Raw genomic sequence first — 19,352 nt, 5'->3', positions numbered from 1 at the left:
TGAATAGTGGCTCGTCATTAAAAAGGACGCCCGTCTTGAAAATGACGAGGCGTACCTTATCAATCTCAAGTCACTCACTGAATAGTGGCTCGTCATTAAAAAGGACGCCCGTCTCAAAAATGACGAGGCGTACCTTATCAAGTACAAGTCACTCACTGAACAGTGGCTCGTCATTAAAAAGGACGCCCGTCTCAAAAATGACGAGGCGTACCTTATCAATCTCAAGTCACTCACTGAATAGTGGCTCGTCATTAAAAAGGACGCTCGTCTCAAAAATGACGAGGCGTACCTTATCAATCTCAAGTCACTCATTGAATAGTGGCTCGTCATTAAAAAGGACGCCCGTCTCAAAAATGACGAGGCGTACCTTATCAAGTACAAGTCACTCACAGAATAGTGGCTCGTCATTAAAAAGGACGCTCGTCTCAAAAATGACGAGGCGTATCGTATCAATCACAAGTCACTCACTGAATAGTGGCTCGTCATTAAAAAGGACGCCCGTCTTGAAAATGACGAGGCGTACCTTATCAATCTCAAGTCACTCACTGAATAGTGGCTCGTCATTAAAAAGGACGCCCGTCTCAAAAATGACGAGGCGTACCTTATCAAGTACAAGTCACTCACTGAACAGTGGCTCGTCATTAAAAAGGACGCCCGTCTCAAAAATGACGAGGCGTACCTTATCAAGTACAAGTCACTCACAGAATAGTGGCTCGTCATTAAAAAGGACGCTCGTCTCAAAAATGACGAGGCGTACCTTATCAATCTCAAGTCACTCACTGAATAGTGGCTCGTCATTAAAAAGGACGCCCGTCTCAAAAATAACGAGGCGTACCTTATCAAGTACAAGTCACTCACAGAATAGTGGCTCGTCATTAAAAAGGACGCTCGTCTCAAAAATGACGAGGCGTACCCTATCAATCACAAGTCACTTGTGGAAAAATGGCTCGTCACCAAAGGGACGCCCGTCTTAAAAAGTGACGAGGCGTACCTTGGAAACCACAAGAAAAATACTACCTTAAGGGCACGTCATTAAAAAGTGACGAGGCCTACCTTAGCAAACACGAGTCACATGTCAAGATAACGGCTCGTCACTAAAAAAGACGTCCACTGTAAACACTGGACGGGAAAATCTTAACTTGCAAAGACAACGACTTAAGAGAATACTCACCTTCTCCTCCAACTCGGCCTTGGCTTTCTGCATCTTGGCCTCATAGATGTCGGCCATCCAATCGGTCATGTCGCCCTTCCCAATATCCGCCGCCGACAATTTGCTCATCCCTTCCTCTGTGAACAAAAAGAAACCCAAAGTTAGAAAATATGAATAGACCAACGCGGAACGGCATACAATTTGGCATACAACCTCGAGTCATAGAATATCCTAGGCCTACGGTCGCTAGAAAGGCCTCATTCCAAAACTGGCTAATGTGCGGCAACCACTCGGCCGACACATGGAATGTCTTGTCAACGGTTAAGTGGTAAGTGTTGGCTTGAACAGGACCATTATTTGATCCCACTCCTCGGCAGTAAGGGATGGAAGGGGCTCGTCACGGTCCATATAGTTGGCGTTGCGATTCCAGCGGCTCATCCTGTCATACATCTCCTGGTCGTCCGTGTAAAACACGACCCACCTTTTCCTCTACATATGCCATTTGCTGAGCTTGCCGACCACTGTCTGATATGTACCACGGCTGCTCAGATTAAACCACCCTTTGGCGGCACTGGGGGAACGAGAGAGGGAGACCAGATGCAGAAAAGCGTTGAACGACGGCTCCACGTCGTTCAGCGCACATTTGGCAATATAGCCAAAGATATCAGCCCACGAGTTGGGGGTCAGCTGGGCCACCCCAATGTTAAAACCATCTAACACTTCCACAACGAAGGGGTGTGGAGGGAATCTCATGCCGAGCTTGATGGATGCGGCATACACTGGGAATTCTCCCTCAGCAAGCAGGCTGACGATCGAGTCCAGACCGGCCGGCACACGCATCTGGTACCCTTCCCCCACGCAGAGGTCGTCCCTCATCTTGGCCCCATGCCTGTCTAGCCACCGCATCCAGCCTATGTCTGGGTGGATCTCCGACGGAAGCAGTTGGGCCTCCTCCCGTCCTCTGGGCCTAATAGGCTGGGGAGCAGCCTCTTGCTCTTCGGCGGCCGATGGCAATGGAGCGACACTTGACTCCCCCACTGCCTGGCTCGCTGTACCCCCTGACGAGCTTGCCGTATTCCCCCACCTCGACATATTCGTCGATCTCTTGAAAGAGTTCGGCATATTCTTCGTCGGCTGCCGGGGCGGTGGAAGAATATCTCTCCCTAGGGGGTGTGAATGTTTCGTCCCGCAAGCGCAGGCGCGTAGGATCTGCCGTTTGCTTGGTTCTAGCCATGCCTTCTGCATAGTGAACGAAGCACGGCTTAGGAGTGACCAACAATGAAGAAAAAGACGCGATTGGACGTCCGCCCCGACAAAAGACGAACGGCGGAAAAATCTCAATTAAAACCTTCAAACCCTTACCTAGTACTAGGAGGCCGGCCGCTAACAAGGAGAAAAATGACGAGGGGATAACAAAAACAAGAAAGAAAGGAGAAAACTAACCTTGAAAGATCTGTGAAGTACTTGGTGAAGAACAGGTTGAGTTTGATGAAGAACAGGTTGAGTTTGGTGAAGAACAAGTTGAGTCTCGCGGTGGCCGGAAATCGCCTGCTGGTGGGGGAAGTACGCCGGAAATTGCCTGTGTATAGCTCTGTGAAAACGAAATGTAATAAATGAAATTTACCCCCCCTTTATATATAGGGAGGGGAAAAATGGAGAAAGGTGACACGTGTCACCACCTCAACACCTGTCCCAATGACGAAGATGTAGATCAAAGGTCAAGAAGCGATACCCGGAAAGTGTTTCCAGAAATGCCCTTCTTGAGGGGCAAATGTTGTGGGCAAAATAACCATGCCTTCGTGTACCAATGAGGATGCGACACATGGCACGTATTACGCCCCCTAAGCAGAAACCAAACGAAGTCTACTCCGGAGCATGAGTATTAATATATGTATCTACAATGTATGTGTATTTGTACTTAAGTGTGTATAAATGTATGTATTATACCTATACCTGAAAAAGGGGCTTAATTAGTAAGTATCCCAAGTGAATGAATAAGCACAATAGGCCCAAATAGCCCACTATTGCCAAAAGGGGCCAGAGAATTGTAAAGAGAAAGGACACGTGTCCTCCTCCCATACCCCAACCAATCATGTAAAGGGAATATTAGGTCATTCCCACAAAAACCTAGTACTATAAATAGTCCCACTTCCCTAGAAAAAGGGGTCACAATCAATACAATCAAGAGCAATTGCTGCTCTGCCTTCTCTCTACTTTCTCTCTCTATAAAAATACATTCTTGTGAAATCCTCAGAAGTTACCGGGAAACCTCCAAGGTATCTCACCGGAAAAACCCCACAACACCTGCCATTCTTAAGGTGCCTGACAGCATTCGAGTCAGCAAGGCTGATCGAAGAGATGCACGAAGGGACATGTGGGAACCATGCCGGCGGAAAACCCCTTGCCATCATCTGTCAAAGACAAGGCTATTACTGGCCAACAATGTTAGAAGATTGTCGAGCATATGTAAAAAAGTGCGAGAAGTGTCAAAATTTTTCAGCTGTGATAAACTTGCCAGCTAATGATTTGATGCCCATTCTGAACCCAATCCCATTCGCGCAATGGGGAATGGATATTGTTGGACCATTCCCAATGGCGGCTGGAGGGCGCAAGTTCTTAATAGTAGCAGTGGACTACTTCACCAAATGGATAGTAGCAGAGCCGGTAGCAAAAATAACGGCAAACCAAGTGAAAAAGTTCATATGGAAAAATATAATAACAAGATTCGGACTGCCGCAGGCAATAGTCTTTGATCATGGATCACAGTTTGATTGTGCACCCATACAATGCTTCCTGGGATTATACAGAGTAAAGTTGGCTCACTCATCAGTATGTCACCCACAGAGCAATGGGCAAGTAGAGGCGGCGAATAAGCAAATCCTGGCTGCACTGAAAAAGAAGCTAGAAGACTGTAAAGGCAAATGGGCAGATCTTATGCCAGAAATTTTGTGGTGCAACAGAACTTCTATCAAGGAGGCTACCGGCGAGAGTCCGTTTAAGTTAAGCTTCGAGTCTGAGGCGGTCATACCGGCAGAAATGGCTCTGCCAACCATGCGAATCCAGCATTACGATGAGGAAAGAAACGATCAGCTGCTGCGACATCAGTTGGATTTCATGCCAGAAATCCGCATGAAAGCAGAAATCAGTTCGGCAGCACACAAAAGCAGAATGAGCAGAGCATACAACAAGAAAGTGAAACACCGGCCTCTAGGAGTAGGAGACCTGGTACTGCGAAGAACGGCGGCAACAGGAAAAGGAAATGCTCAAGGAAAGCTGACAGCTTATTGGGAAGGACCATACCAGATATGGGAGGAAATTGTTCCTAGATCATACCGGTTAATGCAAATGGATGGTACCGCGCTCAAAAACTCCTGGAACGCCAGTACTCTGAGAAAGTACTATGTTTAAAAAAAAAAAAAAAAAACTGTAAAGATGATGTATGAGCAGACTGATTGCAATAACAGTCTGCATTTTGCTGTTATGTATAATTAGGGCGGTCCTCAAATACGACCAGTCCATAAATGAAGGAAGAAAAAAGCAAAAAACAAAGGTTGCATAAATCAACACGCAAAGGTAATGTATGGATGTGATCAGTAGCCGTAAAGAAAATAAATGCCGTATGGGCACTTTACTTTGAAGCGTAGCAGTCCATAATAAGTTGATGTGATTAGTAACTTTGGAGAAAATAAATGCCGTTAAGGGGCACTCCATTGTGAAGCGTAGCATTCAACGAAGTGTATGGATGTGATCAGTAGCCGTAAAGAAAATAAATGCCGTATGGGCACTTTACTGTGAAGCGTAGCAGTCCATAATAAGTTGATGTGATTAGTAACTTTGGAGAAAATAAATGCCGTTAAGGTGCACTCCATTGTGAAGTATAGCATTCAACGAAGTGTATGGATGTGATCAGTAGCCGTAAAGAAAATAAATGTCGTATGGGCACTTTACTCTGAAGCGTAGCAGTCCATAATAAGTTGATGTGATTAGTAACTTTGGAGAAAATAAATGCCGTTAAGGGGCACTCCATTGTGAAGCGTAGCATTCAACGAAGTGTATGGATGTGATCAGTAGCCGTAAAGAAAATAAATGTCGTATGGGCACTTTACTGTGAAGCGTAGCAGTCCATAATAAGTTGATGTGATTAGTAACTTTGGAGAAAATAAATGCCGTTAAGGGGCACTCCATTGTGAAGCGTAGCATTCAACGAAGTGTATGGATGTGATAAGTAGCTTTGGAGAAAATAAATGCCGTTAAAGGGCACTCCATTGTGAAGCGTAGCATTCAACGAAGTGTAAAAATGAGATCAATAGCCGTAAAGAAAACAAATGCCGTATGGGCACTTTACTGTGAAGCGTAGCAATCCATAATAAACTGTTATGATTAATAGCTTTAGAGAAAATGAACGCCGTTAAGATGCACTCCATTTCGAAGTATAACATTCAACAAGTTAAGCAAATCATATCAGTATGAGGAACATTCATTTCGAAGTATAACATTCAACAAGTTGGCAATGTAGTAATGCCGGCATAATTGGAAGTATCATACGCAAAATGAAGTAAATATGAAATCAAAATTACTTGTTATAAATACATGGCTACAAAAGGAAACACACGAAAAACCGACAGCCATCACCCAAAAAACTTGCGAAGTGATTAGCTGATAACAAGGCACAAAGGGATGCCGAATAAAACCGACACCGCCACGATAATACGATGTTCTAAATTAAAATTACATCAACATTAAAGTGCCCTAACAGCATTTGCCAAAAAATCAAAAGCCAGCCGCCCAAAAAATAAAAATCCTAACAAGTATGAGGCCGACTGGGAAAAGAATAAGATTCGCAAGAGGAGGGAGGTGATGACTGCCGAAACCGTCAAACGGCATGCTCATCATCAGACCAATAGGCTGCTTCCGGAACCTGCAAAGGAGGCAGGGTCCTCTGATTAGCATTACAGATCACCGCCTTGGGTAGCTCCTGAGGCTCAAAGCCGGTAGCAACCTTGTACAACTCTTTTTCCTCATACCCATCCTCAAATTCTTGCCACCCATCCTCGTCCAGCTCCTTCACATGGCAAACGACCCGATGCGCAGCACACCAACCACCGTTATGGCGCAGAGTCAGAAGGTCATTAAACCAGTCAGACTGAAGAAGTTTGTCAACAGCCCTCTTGGCCGCAGATTTCTTCACTCCCGAAAAACCTTCGTTAACACTCGTCAACTGTTGATCCAAGCCGTTTGCCCTCTCAATCTCAGCCTGCAGCCTAGGCTCAATATCCTTGAGTCGTTTATTAGCCGCCTCCAAATCAGAAGTCACAGTATCCAACTTCTTCTTGCTGTCTTCCAGCAAAGACTCAGCATCCTCAGCCCGCTTCCTTAAGTCGGCCATATCAATGTTGTTCTGAGTCAGCTGCAGCTGATTCCAGCGGTAAACATAGTACAAGTCCATGCTGGATTGAACGGCCTGAACATAAAACAAGGAAGGGAATCAAAACGGCCCTCAACCGAATGGACATATTGCAAATTAAAAATATATATATAATAAATGTATATACAAAAAACAAGATAACATACCTTGTAGAGGTCATTAAAGTGTTGAGCAGCAGGGGCATCAATCTGACCTTGTGGCCTGTCAGCAGGCGTTATCAAATCTTTAAAAGCACGGTAGCCTAAATCACCACCGTCCTTAGCTGAGTCAGTGGCCACCGACTCCCCACACAGCAAGTCAATGGTGGGGTAAAATTGATCGGTAGGTTCACCGCCAGGAGTCTCGAACCACGACTTCATTTGCGGTGGAATCTTGAAAGGAGTATCCTCGATCCAACCACCGGTACGCAAGGGTAGGTGATAATTCAGCCTAGAATCCCCAGATTTGTTCTCGCTGCGACTAACAGGAGGCATACTAGAATTACCACCGGTAACAGCAGCAGAAGTAGCTTGGCGGTGGAAATTCTCAACAAAGCCGCCGACAGGACCCTCGTTGTCCAAAATCTCAATAGAAGCTTGAGGAGACGACTGCACCTGAAGGGTTGTATCAGCAGTTTTCTTGGCGGCAGATTCCAAGACAGGCTCATTCTTCTCAAGATCGGCGAGAACATCATCCTCACCGGTGGCCTTTGCCCTTTTAGTCGGATTAGACCGGCTGGTATTAAGAGACGACCTTTTCCGGCGAGTTCCACCTCGGCCTGTAGGATTGGATTGCATTGTGGATGATGGCGGAGCTTTAGAAACAATAACAGAGGAGGATTTGGATTTGCAGGCGGCACTCACACGATTCTTCGCAACAGTGGTAGTAGAGCGACGAGAAGAAGCTCGTGTCGAATACGTTGATATCGTGTCGTATTTAGCTTTAGGTTGAGGAGGCTGCGTGCACACAGGTCTCCAATTCTCGTCAAAACCAAGAATATCTCTATCCAAGGTTTTCGTACCTGAAAAAGACGACAAAGGAATTAATACCGGAAAGACACTTGTACAAAATAAAAAAAATAAAAAATAAAAACTAACTAAGCAAAATAAAGAAATAATACATAGAAAAATAATAATAAGAGCTGGCAAATCAACTAATGGTGTGTTTACCAAAGCAATGAGTATTGCATAAGCCGACAGCAGACAACGGTTGGCTACCCAAAATATAATAGGCATTAGGAAGCCAATTTCTATTTACAGCCTGCTTTTTGCTGAGGCCGACATCAAGAATGTCGCACTCTAAATAATCAAATGCTTTTCTTTCCCGACGGCCCAAACCACGCTGGTTATACTGCTCCATTCGAGGCCTAGGTTTGGTAAAGGTCCGCCGAAGAAGAAAATCGTCGGGAACTTGAACAAAATAAAAACGATCCTGCCAGTCTTTACAGCTCGACATAGGAGGATGCACAGTCTTCCTCTTTGTTGCACTGTATGCCGACATCCATCCTGTCTCACCGTCCTTCTTTAACCACAACAACCGCTTGAATAAATTCAACGTCAGCGGCCATTGCTTAAACAGACACAGCCAGACAAAAGAAATAACGGTTCTGATAGTAGTAGGTGTAACCTGGGCCAAACAGACATTCCAGGCTCGAAATATCTTCTCAACGAAAGGATGCAAAGGAAAGCGAAGCCCAAAATCAAAATGCTTCGCGTACACAGCAATATGGCCGGGAGGACAATCAAAAATTGTAGCACCTTCAGGCGGCACTACCAATTTATATTCAGCCGATAAGCCAAGAAAACCCCCCCATGAACCACATGATTTTTCTTGATAATCAAATCGCGCCATGTCGTCAAAATCTTTGTCGTACGAGGAAGAGTGTCTAAAGGGGGAAGCTCTTCTTTCCTGTGAACATCCGTGGCGTCGTCGGTAAAATAAGGCTGCTCCTTAGCCTCATCCGCAAGAACTTCGGCCACTATAACGTCGGCAGGATCATCATCATCTGAGCCAATACCATCATCGTTGGCTTCCATACCATCATCGTTGGCTTCCATACCATCCCTACCAGATACGCCGGCTTCATCACCACCACCACTTCTGTGTTCGTCAACACCCTTACCGGCGGAATCCTCAAAAATGGAGTCACCATCAGAGTATTCGCCAATAGCCATATCAACATCATCAGTAACAGGCTCTTTACCAGGGCGGCGGCCGCTAGTGCTAGCCGGTTGTTCTGGTGCCATCCTATCATCCTGACCAAAAGAAACACCGAAGTTGCCAGTATTAGTTCCATACTGCCCATGGCCACTACCGGCGGAATCCAAAAATTCCCGATAAGAGCGAATGTGATATCGCACTGAAATAGGGGAAACATCTAAAACGGGCTCGGTAGCCGGAGTAGGGCGTTCATGAGATTGCATTTCCCTTATCATTCGAGCCCGCAGTTGATGTAGGGCAAAACAACGCTCTCTCTCAGCCTGACTCAAACCCTCGTCATACACCTCACGAATGGCAGTCCGTCTTAAGTTAGATTTAAAGTACGGCTCCTCCCGGGCCCAACTACAGTTACTCTCTCGAGGAACACTCCAACCAGAAAACCCAGAAGGTTGAGAAGAAGGATTGTCCCCGCCCAAAGTTTTGGTCATTTTGAAGGTGGCGGGTAGTAAAAAGTTTAACACAGCAAAAAAGCAAAAAGCTAAGAAATCAAAGAGGAGCAGAAAAGAAGGGGGGATACCTACAAGTTTTCTGGAGTTTGAAATACAATGAACCACGTGAAAGAGAAACACAGGACAAACCTACAAAAAACACAGAAACGAAGAAAAAATCAACCACAAAGATAAAAGAGGGGAAGGAAAACCCAAAATTCAGTAGCAAAAGGAAAGGAGGCTAGTAACCTTGGCAAATTCAAATCACCACAACAGCAAGGGCTTGGTAAAACAGCAACGGAATTCAACGCAAAACCGCAAGGGAAGAGAGAGAAATCGAAAATTCAAAAGAAGTAAAAATGTTTGAAATAGTAAATTCTCAAAGAAGTTTTGGGTCATATAGGTCAAAGGGGGGGATGTGAAAGGTCATGTCCCTTAAATCGAGCAGTTGAAAAGACAGTTACGATCGATATCAACGGCCCAAAATAGGCACAAAAAATGAGGCGCAGGATGAAGGCCACGTGGAAGAACGTGGCTAGCAATCTCCCGCAACTTGTAGGGTAAAAATTCAAAAAGTGGCTAGTCATCTGAAGTATTCCCAAGGTGGCTAGTCGTCCAAATCTTTTTCAAGGGAGCTAGTCGTCCAAAATTATTTCAAGGGGGCTAGTCGTCCAAAATTATTTCGAGGGGGCTAGGCGTCCAAATCTTGGGGGCTAGTCGTCCAAATCTTTTTCAAGGGGGCTAGTCGTCCAAATATTTTTCAAGGGGGCTAGTCGTCCAAATCTTTTTCAAGGGAGCTAGTCGTCCAAAATTATTTCAAGGGGGCTAGTCGTCCAAAATTATTTCAAGGGGGCTAGTCGTCCAAATCTTTTTCAGGGGGGCTAGACGTCCAAATCTTTTTCAAGGGGGCTAGTCGTCCAAATCTTTTTTAAGGGGGCTAGTCGTCCAGATCTTTTTTCCAAAGGACCTAGCAACAAAATTCTTCATTCAAAGCGAAGGCAGTCGGCAAACTGTTCGCGGTCTTTCCTCAGAAACACTCGCAACACAGTCAACGCCCGCGCTTCACTCTGAGGGGGCTAGTTGTACCACCAGGTATCAAAATAGTACTTATATTTTTCCCATTTATTCAGAGCAAGGCGCAGCAATTGTCATATATGCGCTTACTCTGAGGGGGCTAGTTGTACGGGGTATCCTACCGGCACCATTGGGTACCGGCAGAACTCCCCGTAGGTAAACTTAACCTGCAGGTAATCTGGTCATCTTAGGTAAATATCCCCTACCGGCATTATTTGCAAGACCCCCTACCGGCATTATCATGAAGACAACCAACCAAGGGTCACTATCAACAGGTCGCTATCTAACCACAAGGGACCTACCTGATCGTACCTTTGGATTGGTCTATATAAGGAGCACCTCATTTATTGCTATGAGGTACACAAACACTTAAACACACTTCTTTCTTGCTCTCTAATCATCTCTTAATCATCTCTTAATCTCTCAGTAATCTTACTTAAGCATCGGAGGGGGGATCTTCGAACCACCCCCGAGGCTAGTTAATCCATTCTGTTGTGCAGATATCAACCGGCACTCTCAACAGGAATCCAGTACCCCACAGTCAGCTGTTCTCATTCCACACCCGGAACAATTTCTGAGACATTTATTGAGCAATGATTGCTGAAGCTTTGCTACATAGCCACTACGGAGTGTAAAACACCACGTAAAGTTTGGCATAGTGAAAATAATTCTACCTTCTTATATCCAAGACTCTAATAGGATATTTGGAGAAAATATTACCTTATTTTTTCCCCATTTTTGAAAATATCTACCCTGTTAACCCAAACCAAATTAACATGAGGTAGTGTTTGATAACTTAGATTTCATTTGAAATAATTGAATTCAAATGTGGAATTTGAAATGCTACATTTGAATTCCAAATAAAGTGTTTGGCAAACACCAATAATTTCAATTTCATAATTTCAAATTCACCATAGAGTTTGGTTTTTGATATTTCAATTTTATAATTCCATTTTTTTTAATGATTCGAGTAGAAAATGTGTATAGCATAGCTTACATTTAATTGACATTGAATTCTAAAAGTTCCAGTTAAAATAACAATAATAATAATCATTTTTAAAAAAAAAACAAAAAAAAAAACGAAGAGAGAGAGAGTGGTGTACAGGGGAAAATCAGATTGATTTTCTTTGATTGAAAGTGAGCAACGATATCAATATGCAATTGGAAGTTACTCATTTAAGCTTTATGCATACTAAGTAATGAATTGGAACAACAAATAGAAGAATAAAATAGAAATAATTGAGCAAATCCTGGAAATTAAAGTTCTAACGCCGGCGAAGGAGTGGGGCAAAGTTCTTGAATTTCACGGTGATAGCAACGAAGAAGATGATTAGAGGTGGTTGTCGCAGTCGTGAAGGTGGAGGCAGCTAGGAAATTGTCAGGTAGGTGGATGGGGGTGGTTATGTAGGTGGCCGATGTGAAGGCGGTGGTGGAGCTGGTCGGTGTAAAGGCGGTAGTGGAGTTGGTCGGTGTGAAGATGGTTGTTGACAGCAAGAGATGAAACAGAGATGGAGTGGTGGTCGAGGGCTTTTGTGGCGGTGTGAATTTGGGTGAGGAGAGAGAAAGTGAGTTGTTAAGAAAATTGGGCAGGGAAGGGACGAAGGGTGTGAGAGTAAGAGAGGTGTATATCTGTGGAATTGAAATGACAACAATGAAGGTGGGATTTAAAATTCTAAAAACTGGCCTTATTTTTGTAATGGATGGATTTGGCCCAAATTCAATTACAAATTCCAAGTGTTGCCAAACAAGAGAATTGGGCCAAATCCAGAATTTCAAATGAAATTCTGGTTCCCAAACAGGCCATGAGAGGAATTATGATCTAGTATGGCAGGGAATTTAGTTATTTTGCCCGCCCTTAATGTCTAGGAAAGATGGGCCAACACAACATATCATCTATTATAAGTTTTGCCTAAAATTAAATAAACTAGATTTTAACTCGTGCGATGCACAAAATCTATAACATTGTTAAGTTAAAATAAAACTCTTATATATTCAAATTGTATATTTTATATACTTCGTATTAGATTAGATTTGATTAGTTTTTTTTTTATTCTGGATTGAATTTCATTTTTATTTTTTTAATTATTAGATTATTTGATTTTGGATGAAATTGTATATGCGTAATATTAATAATTAATTAATAAAAATATCTACGTGACACCTAATTATTTATCTATGTGGCGCTCGACTTTTTTAATTCAAAAATAATTTCGAAATCTCATTTTCATTGGCCGATACCAATAAGTTTCCTACGTGACGCTCTAATATTGGATTAATGTTTGATTTTGGATTGAATTTTATTTTAGATAAGTGTTTGATTTTAGATGAATTTTATTTAAGATTTTATATATATATATATATATATATATATATATATATATATATATATATATATATATATATATATATATATATATATATATATATATATATATATATATATATATATATATATATATATATATAGGGGAGGGATCCGGTGAGAACACCTCCTTATGTAAGAACACTTCTTATGGTGAGAACACTTTTACACTCTCTATGTTCTATATTTGTTTAACAATGTTCTAAATTTTCAAACTCATGTTCTAAATTATTCAACCATGTTCTAAACTTATTTAACCATATTCTAAATTGGTTCAGCCATGTTCTAAATTTATTCAAGCATGTTTTAATTGTATTCAACCATGTTCTAAATTTTTAACCTCGTGTTCTACATTAATTCAAGCATGTTCTAAAATTATTCAACCATGTTCTAAATTTTTAACCTCATGTTCTAGATTAATTCAAGCATGTTCTAAAATTATTCAACCATGTTCTAAATTTGTAAGCTCATGTTCTAAATTTATTCAAGCATGTTCTAAATTTTCAAACTAATGTTCTAAATTTATTCAACCATGTTCTAAGCTTATTTAACCATATTCTAAATTGGTTCATCCATGTTCTAAATTTATTCAAGCATGTTTTAATTTTATTCAACCATGTTCTAAATTTTTAACCTCATGTTCTAGATTAATTCAAGCATGTTCTAAAATTATTCAACCATATTCTAAATTTTTAACCTCATGTTCTAGATTAATTCAAGCATGTTCTAAAATTATTCAACCATGTTCTAAATTTTGTAAGCTCATGTTCTAAATTTATTCAAGCACGTTCTAAATTTATTCAAGCATGTTCTAAATTTATTCAAGCATGTTCTAAATTTATTCAACGATGTTCTAAATTTGTTCAACCAAGTTCTAAATTTATTCAACCACGTTCTAAATTTATTCAAGCATGTTCTAAATTTATTCAAGCATGTTCTAAATTTATTCAAGCATGTTCTAAATTTACTCAACGATGTTCTAAATTTATTCAAGCATGTTCTAAATTTATTCAACCACGTTCTAAATTTATTCAAGCTTGTTCTAAATCCATTCAAACATGTTCTAAATTTATTCAAGCAAGTTTTAAATTTATTCAAACTTTCAGCATGTTCTAACTTTATTCATTGTATTTAAAATTTATTCAAGCATGTTCTAAACTTATTCAAGAATGTTTTAAATCCATTCAAGCATGTTCTAAATTTAGAACATGAGAACCTAGTCAACACATAAACATATATACATGTTCTAAAAATTTAAGCTCGTGTTCTAAATTAATTCAAGCATGTTCTAATCTGACTCTAAAGCTCCAATTCTTTAGCCAACTATATCCTCTACGTCTCCAATTACATTCCTGTTTAATTTCCAGCTCATAAACCTCTCCAAACTTTACTACAGCTCTCCAAACTCCCTCACAGTCGTCTCTCTGTCTCTCTCCTCAACATCTACCTCCATCTTCACCGCCACTCCACCCTCATTCGACTGAGTCGCCGTATAAATTTAGAACATCAATCTGATTTGAGGAATTGGAATTGGAATGTAGAACATGAATCCGGATAAATATTGAAATTTAGAACATGAATCCGGATAAATTTCGGATTAATTTAAAACATGAATTCGGATAAATTGAGGAATTGGAGGAGGAAGGAGGAGACGTCAACGTCGCCGGTGAGGTATGAGCGGCGCCGACTTGCTACGACCGGCGACCGGCGAGATTGAAACTCCTGAAAATCGATTTTAATTTTGGAATTGAGAAATCGATTCAAATCGATTTTAATTTTTAATTTTTGAAATCGATTTTAATTTCTAATTTTTGAAATAGATTTTAATTTCTAATTATTTGAATCAGGTTAACCAAACAGATCGAGAAGAGAGCGGATTAAACTCGATTTCGATTTCGAAGGATCGAATGAGAATTGCTGAACTGAAAATTGTGTTTACCTGATTCGCGAACCACAACCACCGGCGAGAGGGAGCAGCGGTGGCGGCGGCGGCAGCGAGAGGCGTGGCTGAAAGTTGGTGGTGTTCGAAAAAGAGAGAGAGAGGAATTGAAGAGAGATGATGAGCACCAGAAATAATGAAATAACGACCGGCGAGCGACGATTATCGAGAGGCAACGGTCGGAGGTAGAGCTGCAATGGCCGAATGCGGTGGTGGCTACGACTGAAAATCGCCGGATGGTGGTGGTGTTCCAAAACGGAAGAGAGAGAGGAATTGAAGAGAGAGAAAGAGCACCGAAAATATGAAAAAAAATATGGGGAAATAATAATCAAATTGGGTATTTGTTTATAAAAATTACGATAATGCCATTATAGAAAGTGTTCTCACCGTAAGGAAGTGTTCTCACCGTAAGTAAGTGTTCTCACGAGAGCCTTCCTCTATATATATATATATATATATATATATATATATATATATATATATATATATATATATATATATATATATATATATATATATATATATATGTCATTAATTAATTAAAATATCTATGTGGCACCTAAATAATTGTGTTATTACAATTAATTAAAATATCTATGTCGCAATGCGTGCGAGATAATAAAAAATTAAAATTGTGTTATTGCAATTAATCACCACAAATAATAAGCGAGAAAAAATTATTTACAAAGTTCGATCATCTAAAGAAAAAACAATTCTATGAAGTATATAAACACCCCTCTTAAAATCTTTTGATGAAGTTTTCCACATTGACTAATGATTCTAATTATCTTATATATTTTTTTTAATATAGTAATTAGGGGCATGCATATATATCATGAAAGTATTGGTATACGAGAATGACATTTGTTATTTTTTAATTAATTAATCAAATTGTAAAGTAATTGAGGGTAGTTGAGTGTTTTAGATATAGGACACCAAAAGTGTTATTACTGAAATAACATCACCTCTTCCCTTATATAATAGAGATATTAGATTAGATTATTCATCTTAATGTCGGCTAAATGTGAAATAGAATGATACTAAGCCCGTAAGCGGAATAATCTATCACTAAAATTTAAGTAAAACTTAATCCCTATTTTCACAGAACCTTAGGCTTAAAATCAACCTACCGATACTCAAATGAGGCTCCAAATAAGGTTTAAGGTTGAAGTTGCTTAATTTGGAGTGAAATGATTGTCATTTCTAATGTGAGAGCACAATTTCTAGGAAGTTAGAAGTTGTAACTAGTAAGGGATGCAGCCGTAAAGATGGTTGTGGGCCGAGCCGAAGCCCGTCCTGACCCGGCACGAGAAAACCCCGGCCCGACCCGAGCACGAAAAAACCCCGGTCCGGCACGAAGTCCGAAGTCGTGGGCCGGGCTTGGGCCTTAATTTTTTGGAAAAAGTACGACAAGGTACGTCGCGACTCGACCCGCCACGATAAAACTCGCTAAATTTAGTAAAATTAGCCTTGGGCACGACGGGTGGTCAGGCCCGACCCGCACGAAAGCCCATGAGCTTGGCCCGAGACTGTTCCTTGTTTTGAACTTTTTCGGCCCGGTCTGGCCTGGCCCGATACAACGTGGCCCTAGCATGGGCCCGACCCGGTTAGGCCCACGGTCCGTGGGCTCGGTCCTAAGCCCGTGCCGACCCATGATCATCTTTATACAGCCGTACAGGGTTTGAATACTACCAAATTTACTTTTATTACTTTGTTTTTTTCTTTTACTTTTGTTTTACATTGTCAAAATTATATGTTAAGTTTTGCCCCCAATATATAATTTCTGATTTTGCCCCTGGTCTACAGTGTTAGCGCTCCAAAAGAGTGTCAATATCAATAACAAGAGCTCAAAAGTCAAGAGTGCCAAATTAATTTTCCATTTTGGAGTGTGTTACGAAGAAGCATGAAAAGTTCTCGTGGGCTTTATGTCAAAGGCATTTTTCTGGGCTTTCGCATAGCAAATAGAGCTGGCAAAATCTGACACGACACGATAACACGACACGAATCGGACACGAAAAAAGCGGGTTAGTGTCAAGGTTTACGACCCGTTTAATTAAACGGGTCAACACAACACGACACGTTTACTTAAATGGGTCGGGTTATTGTTGAAATTCTCAACACGAAACTGACACGACTTCAACCGGTTAAGAATAATCAACCAATAATTTATTGTATTCGGTTACAAACCTTATAATAAAGTCAACTTTATCGAACAAACACGACAACACGAAACGAACCGGACACGAAAAAAACGGGTTAGTGTCAAGAGATTATGACACGATTAGTTAAACGGGTCAACACGACACGACACGTTTATTAAATGGGTCGGGTTAGTGTTGAGAATTTTCCAACCCGTTTATATTCGACACGAACACGAACATGACCCGACACGACACGTTTGCCAGCTCTAATAGCAAATGCGAGCAATTTGACGCTTTGGCCCATCTTCTATTTTGGAGGACAATTGCGATTCGATACTAATGGTTTTGGGCTGAATCGTTTCTTCACGTGGGCCAATTTGCCTTTCGCAATGTGATTTTTAGTTGTAACAAAATTAATTTATTGATAAAAAATTGGACCTATGAAATAGGTAACAATTGAATCAAATAAAAAAAAAATCTCATAAAATTTCAATGTGTTATACCAAAAAGCTAATGATATTCCTATTTTATGAGAGAACTCTTGAAAACTTGGTGTCCCTTTTCTGGATTTCTTATTATACACTTACTCATGTGTCTAACTTGTAAAATTAGAAGAAGCATATCATAGCAATTTTTATAGCAATTTTTATAGCAATTTATAAAATATTATTATCGCAATAGCCGGATAGTTTCATAGGTCGCTAGTTCGGAGGTTTGAAAGTTCGATGGATCCGAAATCGGAGGCTAGCAAGTCGGACTCGGACTCTAACATTGGGTCCTTTTATTAATTGGGTCTACGGGTCTTGTTAGGTCCGATCCTAGGTAGACCTGTTGTCATACCTAATGGCAAGAGATATGTCTAAACAGAGGGCTAAATTGTACTTGAAGTGTGTAAGAGCAAATCCGACAATACACGATTATTAAGAGGTCAAATTTTGATTATTTCAAAGAAGGATTTTAGGGGCAAGGCTATCAATTCACTGTTCCAATGAGGAATTTCTTGCTTTTAGAAGGGTTTAGGATATGTAGTATAAAATAAATTTAGTTCCACCATATTTGTCTCCTCTAAATTTCACCAACCCAACTCGTAATAAATCACTTTTGATAAATGGGACAAACAATAAGAGACAAAAGGCGAACTAAATTACCAGTCTTGTTTTGTCCATACGAACTTCTTTTGATGCAATGTGGATTAAAATCCAAATAAAGAAGCTAATACCTCCGTTTCATTAAATTATTTACGCTTTGAAAAATGTGTTCAACGATCAAAACTTTGACCACAAAATTCTCACTATTATATCTATCAAAATTATCACGAGATATCTTGTTAGATTATTCTCAAAATGTATTTTATAAATATCAAATTTTTATAACTGTTTGTCGTACATAATTGAATATATTAACGGTAAAACATTACATCGGAGCCCGTGCAAATAGTAAATGTAAAGATTTTTTTGAAACAGGTGTAGTACAAAATTAGAAAAAACAAAGACACCCATAAAGAAATGGACGTGAAAAAGCCACACCTCTAATACCCTCGTCTAAAATTTTACTATTTGTCCTCTCATCCTATGAAATATGAATGGAACATTACGTGATGACTTGACACACTGAAATGTGTGGCTTGGAAGTTGGAACTCATGCAAGAGTATCTAACCCTACTCAATTATTATACTCGTAGAGTCGTAGGATATCAATATCATGGATGAGTTTCTTTCTGGTTAAAATAAAACTTATTACTACTTTAGTACTTTGTACTTGTATAACAAAATTAATTAGGTATTATAAGGTTGTGATTTGAAGATGTGACACCCCTTAAACAACAATACAAAGCAATAAGATGATAAATATTCGGTTTTGGTTGGCTACTGAGTAGTGAGAGATGAATGATGATGCTGCCCCCATCTTAATTTGTTTTTAATCAAATTAATTAACTTAATGGTGTGAATGTGTGATCCTCCAATTATTAGCCGTTAATTTCAGTTGTTTAAGATTTTAATTGTCTTTTTCTTAAGCCCTAATCAGTAATCACTATATTATTTTTATCACCAAGGATTCGTTGGACTCGACTTGATAAGTTAGGTCGATTAGGTAAAAGGTATTACTATACAACTAATCTTCTTTTGGTGTTTATACGGTATATGATTATATATAAATCATCCTTACTTTCTTGTGCTAAATAATCAATTAATCCGATTGGATATTGTTTATAATTGGAACTTTTAGAAAATTTTATTCTCTATGCGGGACATGTGAAAAGTTAATAATTTATGTGTCCTAGCTAGTTGTTTATTTGGAGTGTGTTCTCAGCATGGAAAAACTTTATCATTTTTCAAAATTTATTAGACATGATTGGAAGAGAGTGAACTTGAAAAAATGAACTTGTTGAACCTGATTAAAAGAAAGTAAGGTTGTGAAGATAAATTTATTGGAATTAATTTTAAGACATTAAACTCGCGAGAACAAATTTATTGCACATGATTGAAACTAGCTTATTGGATTAGAATGAGACTTATCTCAACTGATAAAAGGGGTCAAAAGCGGATTTTGCGAGGGCAGATGGACATTAAATTGGATCTTTCTCTTTCCTTAATCGGAAGACGTCCGCCGCTCGAACGAATCTTTTTTCGCCGG

This window comes from Spinacia oleracea, chromosome 3 (assembly GCF_020520425.1).
Source record: "Spinacia oleracea cultivar Varoflay chromosome 3, BTI_SOV_V1, whole genome shotgun sequence".
Classification (NCBI taxonomy): Eukaryota; Viridiplantae; Streptophyta; class Magnoliopsida; order Caryophyllales; family Amaranthaceae; genus Spinacia; species Spinacia oleracea.
This window is presented reverse-complemented; position numbering follows the sequence as displayed.